Source organism: Nannospalax galili, unplaced genomic scaffold, assembly GCF_000622305.1.
Source record: "Nannospalax galili isolate Female #2095 unplaced genomic scaffold, S.galili_v1.0 scaffold768, whole genome shotgun sequence".
Taxonomy (NCBI): domain Eukaryota; kingdom Metazoa; phylum Chordata; class Mammalia; order Rodentia; family Spalacidae; genus Nannospalax; species Nannospalax galili.
This window is the reverse complement of record NW_008360317.1, coordinates 249503-258573: the sequence shown is the minus strand read 5'-3', so window position 1 is coordinate 258573 and position 9071 is coordinate 249503. Positions and strand designations below refer to the sequence as shown.

The following is a 9071-nucleotide window of genomic DNA, read 5'->3' as shown; positions in this document are numbered from 1 at the left end:
GCAGAGGCAGGGGATCTCTGTGATTTCCAGGTCAACCTGGTCTACACAGTGAGTTCCAGGTCAGCTGGGGCTAAAGGGAGACCCTATCTCAAAAATACCAAAAAAAAAGAAAAAACAACAACAAAAAAAAAACAAAACAAACAAACAAAAAAAACCCTTCAATTGGGGGGCTGGTTGAGCGGTTAAGAACACTTCCTGTTCTTGTAGAGAACCTGGGCTCCATTCCCAAGACCCATATCAGGTAGCTCAAAACCACCTATAACCCAGTTCCACAGGATCAAACACTCTCTGGCCTCTGAGGGCCCCTGCACACATGTGGTACACATAAACTCATGCAGGCACACACACATACACATAAATAAAAATGATAAACTCTTGTGCTCACTTTACCAGCATATATACTAAAATTGGAACAATACAGAGCAGGTTAGCATGGCCCCTGCATGAGGATGAGATGCAAATTCACGAATCATTCTATATTTTTTAAATAATGAAAATAATAGTGAATCTTTTTAAAAATACTATTTAAAAATAGACACATCGTGTCTGTTTTCTGAGGAATGACTCCAGTTTGGGGAATCCTATTGTATCTGAATGGGGGAATCTGTATACACTCAGAATCTAGAATCACAGGGGGCTCAGGGATGGACTCAAATATCCATCCAGACAATTCCAAAACAATGTGCCTGACCTGCATTATAAGTAACATAGGAACAACATGCTTCACTTCATTGAACAACTGTCCTTTAAATGTCATGCGTCAAGTGCTCTAAAGAATGCCACACTTCTCTGACTCTCATTCTAACTTTTCATTCAGATATCAAACAGAAGTATCTCCTAGGTCGGATTTAACTTTCATAAGGTAAGGAAGAAAACAAAAGAAACTGAATGTCACATTTGCAAGGCAATATCTTTTACTTCAAAGAACATGATCAAAGATGGCATTCAACAGTGATCTTATTTGTGTTTTAGGGTTCATTGTGGTTCTTCAGAGGTGAGCTATAGATGAGAAAAGGATTAACCAACCTTCTGGGTCGAGAACCTGCACTGCTTGTTCGGAAATCTAAGAGTTTTCTATCCTAGTTTCAGCATCCACCTTGGGCCTCACTTGGTTTGTAACACTGATTAACAGGAAAGGTCTCAGATTTAGCACAAGTATGATTCAGTCATGTTCCAACAAGACTAGAGTTAGCAGAGCCTCCGGGTAGTAAGATTTGAGGAGACACAGATCAGAAAGGAAGCCTGATAACAGTAGGGAAAATGAAGAGGAGGTGGGAGGGGCAGGATTTTGATGCAAGGATAAGAAGCCAGTCACTTAGCTGAGAAGAAACACTATCATTCCTGCAGTCCACGTGCCCATCCCCCAGGGATTTAGCCAAAGAATTGCAACCAAGGGTGTAGATTATTTTTAACTATATCATCAACAGGCATGGTGAGGGAAAATTATATTTCCTATATTTGTTCCAGAAAATACTACTGCTACTTTGGGGTCAGAAATTTATCCAAAGCCTTGTATAAAATAAGAATAACAGGAAATATCTTCAGTATGGTTTTTCAGCTCCTGGCAGTGTGCTGAGTATTTTTATATACACTGTATATGTCTGAGAGATAACAGCAATGTTAACATTAGGAATTCTCGGCTTTGGCACTGGGCATCAAGGTCAACACTGATGGTCCTGGCCAATCTGGAAAGCCCTACTAGCAAGACACTTGTAGTGAATATCTATGACATAGATGTGGAATGTGAGCTCTGCCATAGTGAGCCTCCAAGACAGTCACCTACGATTGCTACCTCCCTGCTGCAGTCCCCTTTCATTCAGAATGGGGGAGATTTGTGAACAAGCACAATACTATGCAAATGTCAGTACATGACTTCTCAGGCTAGGTCATAAAAGATATTGCAACTACAATTTTCTCCTTCTGTCTTGGATCATTTGCTCTGTAAAAAGTCAGCTGCCATGAACCTCAAACAGCCCTGCAGATAAGATACATGGTGAGGGCCCAAGAGCTCCTGCCAAAAGCCAGGGAGAAATTGAGGATTCCTGCCAACTTCCTTGTAAGTGAGCCATGCTAGAAGGCTCTCTTCTAGCCCCAGTTAGGAATTCAGTTGACTTCTTCCCCAAATTTCGTTTGAACCTCTTGCATGATTTCAAGTCAGAACTACTCAGTCTAGCTGTCCCAATGGTGCAAAGATAAATGCTTGTTAATTTAAACTACTAATTTTGGAGTCGGTTATTTCAGTGTTAAGATATATTTTGATGCTTTTGTACATGGAAATGGGTTCCTGGAGTAACAGATAACTAAAAATGCAGGTGGCTTTGGAAAAGATTGTGGGTAGAAGATGGAAAGTTTGGGGAAGAATATTAGCAAGACTGAAAATCTGTGAGCAGACTTGTAGAAGCCAGAGTGGCCGTGTAGACAGTATGAATGGGGCAAATAGAAATGTGGGGAGATGAGGAAGGAGAGCTTGCCACTTAGTATCAGGAAATTAGCATCACTACTTCCTGAAGTTACATGGAAAGCAGAAAACGTATCACATGAGTATGATGATGTGGCAATGGAGAGTTAAAGCAGAATGCGGAGGGTGCTATTTGGATGTGACTTACTGCTTAAAGCACAACAGAAATAAAGAGAAAACTAAAGACTTTTTTGTCTTCTTCCCCACCCCACCCCTGTTTTTTTAGGATACAACTGATGGACCTAAACATATATATTTACAGTGTATGTGATGTTTTGATAAATGCACATATTGTGAAATTACTAAATCAAAGTAGTTGACATATCTATCACCTCATGCCCTTATCAATTTTCATGGTAACTACAGGTAAGATCTCACTTAGCAATTTTCAATTATACAAAACACTATTACTAAATACCCTCTTGATGAAAAAAAAAAAAAAAAACCCTAGAACATCCTTTGTCTAGCTGAAACTTTGTAAAATGGCTTTTTAAATTATTATTTTATGTGTATAAATGCTATGTCTGCAAGTGTATAAGTGCACCCAAGTCGTTCAGTGCCAGAAGACGACAGAACAGGGCATTGAATCTCCTGGAACTGAAGTTACAGATGGTTGTTAGCCACCATGTGGGTGCTGGAATTTGAACCTGGGTCTTCTGCAAAAACAGCTGGTGCTCTTAACTGCTGAGCTGTCTCTCCAGCCCCTGTATAATGACTGTTATGTTTTTGAGAATTCCCAGCCTGTTCAAATGACCAAAAATGTCTAAAACTAAGAAATAGCTTCTATACAAGGACTCATAGCCCTACAAGGAAAGCATGGTCTTGTGATGAAGATGAAGGCAAGGCTATAAAATCCTTTGCTTAGATCTAATGTAAACCTAACATAATGTCATAGAGAACTGTGCAGTCAAACAATAGCCTATCTAAAAAGCTTAAAGAAAAATTTCTTCAGCCGTTATAGCACAAGTTTAAATGAGAGAATACTTATCACAGAGAGATTTGCATACATGCCTTTGGCTAGTCAGGAACCATAACACCTTTTTAAACATATCTTGTTTATAATTTTTATTTTATGTGTATTGTCTGCATGTAGGTAAGTGTACCCATGTCGTGCAATGCCCGCGGAGGTCAGAAAAGGCTGTTGGATCCCCTGGGACAGGGGTTATGGACAGTTATTAGCTGTCATGTGGGTGCTGCGATCCAAGCCTGGGTCTTCTGCAAGAACAGCCAGTGTTCTTAACCGCTGAGCCATCAATCCAGTCCCCACCCCGCATGGCACCTTTTAAGACAGCTATATTGGCAGAAGCTTGGACTGGAAAGGATACAAACAGTACAAAAGTATTTAAAAGCAAATTGGATCTCCAAAATTCTTCTAGCAGGAAGTGAGCAGTGAAAACCACACAGCTGTAAACACAGCTGAAAATCCTTTGAATACAGATGAGGTACTCAGAGCAATGTACCCAGAGCCAGAGGATAGATCCAAAAACCATGAGGAAGGAACAAAACTGAATTGTAATCAAGAAACTCCCCAAATAGACCAGTTACACTCCAGACCACTGATTCTTATGGGCCTCCTGTTTCCCACATTGTTTTGATTTGATTTGATTTGATTTTTGCATATGGTTATGTGTACAGTGTGCAAGTCTGTATGCATGTGTGCATATGCATGGGCTTTCTTGTATACACACTGGTGTGTATGCATGTGTATGCACACATGTGAAGGCCCCAAGTGGATAGTAGTCCTCCCATATTGCTTTGCACCCTACTCATTGAGTTAGGTTCTCTCATCAAACCCAGGAGTCACAGATATGGCTAGTCTAAGTTAGCCATCTTGCTTCAAAGGTCCCTTATCTCTGCCTTCTGAATCCTAGAATTACAGGTGGGTTGCCATACCCACCAGGCATGTAGTTGGGTTCTGAAAATCCAAACTCAGGTCCTTGTGTTTGTGCAGCAAGGTGCTCTGTTCACTAAGCCATCTCTTCAACTCCTTCTTTCCTACTTTTTAAAAAAGCAACGTCTATGGCCATTTTCTATACTTATCCCCCCTATTGTCTGCTGTGAGTTGGAGAAAGATGACCTCTCTCTTGAACTTGGTAAGTGTACGGACTAAGAGCAACCATTCTAAGGAGCTATACCTGAGAAGCTATACCTGAAAGCTGAGTCTGAGCTGTATAATAGGGGTAACAGGATGAGATGGGGGAGAGGGACCTTAGGAGGAGTGCAAATATACTTTGCAACTAGGAAAAACACAGGTCATCAGGAACCAGGAGCTACACTGTGACAAGTTAGCCTCCAAAATGGTACCCAGTGCGCCCTGATATCTGGAATTAATGTTCTTGTGTAGTGTCCTTCCACAAAGAGTAAGACTGTCCCAAAGATATTGCAGAAATGACAGTATCTTCCACACCTAGGTCCAAAAACATTGCAGCTTCTATCCCTACACTCTTGTTCGGGTGGCTCTTTTAGAGCAGGAATTCTTAAACTTTTCCACTTTGATCTCTCTTCTGCTAAGAAGTTTATACATGACCTTAGGTATATTAGATATATAAAATAATTATATAAGTCGGGTGTGGTGGCTCACGTCTTTAATCCCAGTACTCAGGAGGCAGAGGCAGGTAGATCTCTGTGAGTTCAAGGCCAGCCTGGTCTACATAAGGAGCTCCAGGCTAGCCAGGGCTACATAGTGAGACCCTGTCTCAAAAAAAGAAAGAAAGAGAGAAAGAAGAAAAGAAAAAATATATACAAATCAAACATTTACTTATAATAAATCATAAATAAACTGATTTTTTAAATTATTTGTTACACATAGAAATTTACCATTTATTACAGACAAAAGAAAAATTATATACTAATGAGATGGATATGATTATTCATTTTACATAAATAATTAAATCTTGACTTAATATTTGATACAGGCTATAGACTGTCTTAAACGTTTTTCAGAATTGATTGACATTTTATTTTATTATCAATTCTGAGAATGCTACTTCATACATACATAGATACAATACAAAATGGCATAAATATGCTTAGGGCCATTTCAAAAATTGTTGGAAATTCTATTCTAATCCTAAGCCAAAATTCATTTGACATTTTTTAACAAAACTCTAGTCAATAACTCAAACAGAAAATTTAAAAATAAGGAAGAACACATTAAAAGTCCTTGTTTTCTGTAATTAAGTCTTTATGACTCTATAAACCCAGAAGACTTTGCATGTAAGAAGAAACACTGCAATTGATAACGATAGTTTCCAATCTGAGCTCAAGTGAGTTGGGCAGCTTTTGTCGGTATTGTGTGGCCGAACAGCCTGCTCTGTGCAAAGTGTACATGTGTGTTCACAACCAAGGCTGTGGTGAAATCACGCTGTGCAATTTGGGTGAGCACTGCCAAAACACCTTGGCTTCATTACACATTTGGTTCTAAAGTAGTTTTTGGCTATTTTCTATTCAGGTACCTTGTAGTGCTGCCAAATTTTTTACAACCTCCACATTCAGTTACATGATCCTTATGGGGTTAGAATCCACAGGAAGGAAGCTGTTCTAGAGGAACCAATTTGCATATTGTGAAGACACTGTTCCAGCCCACTCTCTGTGCATGTCTTAACCAGGCTCTGGCTGCTTTTCCATCTCTTGGACCCTTTTCTCCTCCTCTGTGGCACCCATCAGTAGAAACACTTTGCCACAACGACAACTGAATGGCCAACGGGAGCAGCATGGTGCAGCTGGGTGGCAGTGGCAGTTTGGCACCTTTGTGGAGAAATTCTTTCTCCATATGTAAACAGGATCTATTTCATTTTCCACTTAACTTTTTTTTTTCATCCATTTGCACAGAGAAAACTTCGAATCTGCCATTTTACTTCGAAGTTTGTTTTTCTGCAGGGTCCTTTTTATTTCTTCTTTTTACCAGTGAAGTAACTGAGGTTCAGAAAGTTTCAATAACTCATCTAAATTCATTCTACCAATAAATCAGTAAGTAGAAAAACTGGGGCTTAAACCTAAATCTAAGCCAGCGTCTCCAGAGAGACCTTAACAGCACTTAGGAAGTGGTGGGGGAGGGGTCAGGAGTTCAGGCATCCTAGGTAATGTAGCTAACAGGTCCAGACCCTGTCTCAAAAAAAGAAAAGGCTAAAGTCGGGGGAGAAGTCAGGGGGTAAGGAAGGGAAGGGGAGAAAAAAAAAATCTTTAGTCTTTAGAACATGTCATTGCTTTGAATATTTGATATTCAATAATCTAATAGAGTGATTCTTTATGCTTTATACAAGTTCAGATTTTTAAAATATTTTATTTATTCTTATTTTATGCATATGCGTGTATTGTCTGCATATATGTAAGTGCACCCGTGTTGTGCAATGCCTGCGGAGGACAGAAGAGACTGCCAGATCCCCTGGAACTGTAGTTACGGACAACTGTTAGCTGCCATATGGGTGTTGGGATTTGAACCCGGGTCTTCTACAAGAACAGTGTTCTTAACCTCTGAGCCACCTCTTCAGCCCCACAAGTTGATATTTTATAACTAGTAGCAATTCATACAACTAATTAACCAGAGTTGAAATCAGAAAGCATTCAAGACCAAACTTTCTAGGCTAGTATTCAGAAAAGACTTAGAATTGATTTGAATATAATCATATATAATTGTTAAATGTTGTTCTCTAAAATATAAAATCTACAAAATTCAAATTCAAGAGATTTATTTTTTATAACACTTGTAGGTTCACAGCAGACTTAAATAGAAGGTTCACTAACTTCTCTTATACTCTCTGACATCACATTTAACATCTCTTGCATTGCTTTCACTCCCTAGAGTATCTCATATGTTACAGTCTTTCAGCCAATGTGACACATCGCTATCCATCAAAGCCTCTATTTTACGTTCTAGTCCCTGCTTTGTGTTCACCCTATGGGTTTAGACAAATGTACCCAGCACCCTAAAAATCATAGAAAAATTTCAATGTCCTAAAATTTTCTTGTTAGAGTAGCAAATAGCCCCATAAGTGTAATTAGTCAAGACTATAAAATCTCTAGTCTATCTGTTGAAAGATCTACCTTTTCAGTTTCATTGGTCAATCACCTGGTGATAGAACCACCCCCAGGATGGCAGATTCACCTTAAGTTATGCTAAATAGATGGGCAGAATACCTAGTGCATAGTGAACTTTTCCTGCCTGGAATCCTGCCTCCCAGTGCAGTGTTCTGGACTCCAACACAGACATGTAGGTCCCTGTAAGTCTTCCCATGTTTCTGAATTCTTCAGAAAAGTGTAATCTCTCCTTTTCTTCTTCACATCCCTTTTCTAAACATGCTTTCTCTAATGCTTTGGGCTACCCTAGCGTCTTGTATTTCTTTACTTTTTCTTTAAAGCTTCCATCTCCCAGCCATGTGGCTGACAGTCAACCATGTGTCTGACCTCCATGCAGGTTCTGAACCTGCATGGCTTCATGGCTTTCTTTCTTTCTCCCCCAGTCGACTTCTCAAGGCAGCTAATGAGATTACCAGTTCACCTGCCCTGAGGATTTTCCTTAAAATTCTAATAAAATTGTCCTAAAACCTTCCATTTTGGGTTTATTCTGATATTATTTTACGAATGAGACTAAGAATCCTCTAGGGGATGCTTTTTCCTCCCTCTTTCACTCTTTGAGTCCCCTACTCATCCACTCCCCCTCCCTCTCTTGTTTTTTTTTTTACTAGCCTTTCTAACTTAGTAATTAAGTGCAATGAAACATCTAACAAATTTATGTGTCTGTGCTCAATAAATATAGACATTATTTTTAAGACTAATCGTGCTCCAATTTGACCTAGGACCTATGGTCTCCTACTGATTTGTGTGATTGCCTCATACAATATTAATATATTTCCAAATTCTTCAAATTATTCATTTCAACAGTTTTTCATGAGCACTTCAAATGAATACTAACATGGCTTTGTTTTCCAGATGTCATTTCGTGTGTGGGAATAATTCTATCAGACCTTTATAATCACAACAATTTGGGATGGGGAAGAACAGCAGCAAATATAACATGCAACAATTTTAACAAAGTCCATATTTGCCTGTCTTCTTGATCTTTCACTATTTATTGATTTGGCACACTCAGTAGAGTGGTGGTACTCTATAAAAATGGCCTAAAAATGGAAAAATTGGACATTCTGACACTAAATGAGAGAAATACAAACCACATGGTCCACTCTGAAAGGTGGATTGTGAATGTGGTGATTAGAGAATGAGGATGTTTTCAGAACCTGCCAGGAATAACAGAATGTGCTGAAAGCAAAGCAAATGGACTAAAGTGGAATCTCAGAAAGGCATACAAATCATCTAGATCAAAGGAAACTGCAGCATCACCAACTGTCTTACACTCTTCAGGAGGAGAATGTGTCAGCAGGACTGGAGTGGGCTGCATAATAGTTTGGAAAGAGGGCGGCAAAGATTTGAGTGAGTAAATGAGTGCTCTAGGCAGTTAGTTTCCAGGTTCAAACACACCTCTAGGCAGAATCTGGTGAAAGCTCCAGTAAGGCCCTCCCCGTCTGTCTTCCTTAATTAATGACTCTCACATGTTTTGGCTTCACAAAGTTTTTATAACACAGACATATTCAAGACCCCAAAGAACTTTCCACTGTCA

General features: G+C 39.4%; 1 non-coding gene across 1 annotated transcript; it reads left to right on the top strand.

The window, feature by feature from the left end:
* Positions 1-377: 377 nt before the first annotated feature.
* On the top strand, positions 378-484 carry LOC115068757. Its single transcript, XR_003848100.1, has one exon. It is a non-coding gene; the product is annotated as a U6 spliceosomal RNA (small nuclear RNA).
* The last annotated feature ends 8587 nt before the right edge of the window (positions 485-9071 follow it).